A 3068-nucleotide genomic window follows, 5' to 3' on the forward strand; every position below is an offset into this window, starting at 1 on the left:
TGATTAAGATTTTTAAGAGAATAGATTTTAAATATTCCCCAAAGAAATACATACTAAATATACAAAGAAAAATTTGTCATTTTATTCAGCTTAATTTAATCATTCTATGTATGTACATATCTCATCTCCTATCATAAAAGTATACAAATAATTAAAAAGGAGTTTTGTCATTCTGAGTTTATATATCCTCCTATAACTATTTATGTGTCATTTGTTGCTTTTTATTTCTTTATCTATGCCTTATTCCTTTGTCTTTTTTAGGAACCTTTATCTCTTTTCTACATACTTTAAGTTCTAGTTTTCCCTATCTGTCCTCTTAACTCTCTCTTGCCCTAGTTTTCATGACACAGACCGAGGTCACACTCCATAACCACCATAACTTATAATGTCATCCCCTAACATGTTTTGTCTAGGTAAACCTTTGTCAATGAGGTCAATAGAAAAATCTCCCTGCCAAGTCATACCAAAGATGCACTTTTCCTCTCAGAAAAAGTTTTTTGTTTTTTGTTTTTTTTTATTGCATTAAGTAGATGGGAAGTTTAGTAAGTTTAGTACTATATGTGACTCATCTATTAATTCTGGGTTTGACACTATCTATAATCTTAATTATTTGGTGTTCCTAGCTGGGAACAACACTTCTACATCTCTTTGAATATTGCTTATCAAAAATAAAGTTTAAAATTGAATGTTCTATTAAAAACTCACACTCATCAGGTTTCCCAAGCTATAAAAGACTACTATTCTTTTGCATGAGAGCACTGCAAAAGTATTTTTAAAAGCCAATTGTTTTTAAATGGTGATATTAAAGACCTGATTTTAAATTGTAAGTAAGAGCAAAGAGCATTTACTATATCAGCATGCATGGGGGGGGGGTCATTCATCTGTATAAAATGGAGATGACCCTGAGCAGAAGTGCAGGGTCTTTTTAAGCATAAGGAAGGGGAGTTTTAGGGACAATGAGGGCACTTCCAATGTAATTTGTTAAGAAAGCATCAGTGACATCACTGTACTGTAAATTGGCTGAAGTTTTATCTCTGGGCATATTTGCACAAACCTGGGCAAGACCAGATGAAACCCAAAAGCAGGCTGCATGACTTGTCCTTGAGACATTGTGGGGATGACTGCAAACCTTGTTTGTGTTCCCTTCCTTGTCTCTGAATGTAATTTGTTGATAAATGGCCCTTTGTTGGAAGAGACAAATGTTTGCCCCTTTCAGAGAATGGAAACCTAAATTCAGTTGTAAAAATGGGAGAGTTAGAGCCAGGCGGTGGTGGCACACACCTTTAATCCCAGCACTCGGGAGGCAGAGGCAGGAAGATCTCTGTGAGTTCGAGACCAGCCTGGTCTACAAAAGCTAGTGCCAGGACAGGCTCCAAGACCACAGAGAAACCCTGTCTCTAAAAAACAAAAAAAGGGGGGGGGGAGGAGAGTAAAACCCTTCAATATATGTAAATAAAGAAATGTATATCTGCTAGTAGAAACCTTTTATCAGGCTCTGACTTCCAAATCAGAACTTTTTTTTTCAACCAAGTGCTTGTCCAGTCTTTGAGTATAGTGTAGAAAAGCATGAGCAAACCCAGTACAACAGATATTAAACATGGCAGAGAAGTGTAAATGAATCTACCCACTTAGTGCTTTATGGCAAGTTAAAGCTATAGCTATCACTACTGCCTTTCTGATCAAATATATTGAAATGAAGGTGAGGAAGTGAAATGAAAACACAGAAAATTATAAAAGACCCTGTAGGGACAAATTATGAGAAAAATTTCCTCCCATTTTATTTTGGTTCATTCATATAACCCATCTAAGAAAGCTCCTCACAATCCATTCACTTTCCTTCCATGCCTTTTCCTGAATGCTTTTCATGTCCAGCTTATCAATTTGCCACTCCTTTATTTTATATTCTGCCCATACCTTTTATATGTACCATTAGACAGATGCTGATGCAGCAAAACAGAATCAAGATCCAGAGCTACTCTTTATAGATGAGAAAGTAAAAGGGTAGTCTTCAAAAGAAGAGATTTAAGTCTTCAAAAAGTGTCATTTGCTCAGGGAAATCATAAAACTGTTAAACTAGAAATAACAAAATAAAGGTGTATGTTTTACATAAGTACAATATTAGCATGTATGGTGATTTGAATGAAAATAGTATCCGTAGACCCACATATTTGAATGTTTGGATACCAGTTAGTGGACTGAACAAGAAGAATTTGGTAGTGAAGTCATATTGGAAGAATTGTGCTGGTGGGTGTATGCTTTGATGTTTCAAAAATACACACCATAATTAATACCCATTGTCTCTGTGTTTCCTGTCTGTAGAATACAATGTAAGTTCTCAGATAGTGCTCCAGCTCCCGGTTTGACTCTCTGGCACTATGCCACCTGGTTTAATGATATTGGACCAATCCTCTGAAACTGTTAGCAAGAACCTAGTTAAGTGTGTCATTCTACAAGCTGCCTTGGCCATGGTGTTTCATCAGAGGACTAAAACAGCAACTAAGACAGAGTACATTTAAAGTATCTTGAAAAGTGTCTTGTAATAAATATGAGAGCAAGTTATGAATCACACATCAAAAAAATTGTACGGCTCTAAGAATATAAAGAAGTGGCTTCAATAAAAATGAGGAAGCTGAGTTGCATTAATTGCATGGCTTTGCTCTTTGATGCCCACCACCAACAATATTATTTTTCGAAGTAAAATGTAATAAATTTTATACTATATATGACAACCTAGTATAAATATAGTTACACATATACCCCTTCTAAGTAAATTATATGTTTACCATGAACACAAATATTCAAAAATGGTTCTATTAAAAGAGACACACTTGACTTACAAACATTAGCCTAAAATTCATTATCTCTTACTTGAATAACTGACAATTGCTGGCTCTTTTACTACAATAGATATTTATTTCTGTTGAACAAACACACATAGATATCTCATAACAACTTCATCATGTGGCTGAACCTTAATGTTCTCAACAATAAAATGATGCTCATGTATAAAAATGTTAATTTAAAAAAATTCCTAGGAAAATAGAAGATAAATCATTTCAGGACCCCAG

This window comes from Microtus ochrogaster, linkage group LG1 (genome assembly GCF_000317375.1).
Source record: "Microtus ochrogaster isolate Prairie Vole_2 linkage group LG1, MicOch1.0, whole genome shotgun sequence".
Lineage (NCBI taxonomy): Eukaryota > Metazoa > Chordata > Mammalia > Rodentia > Cricetidae > Microtus > Microtus ochrogaster.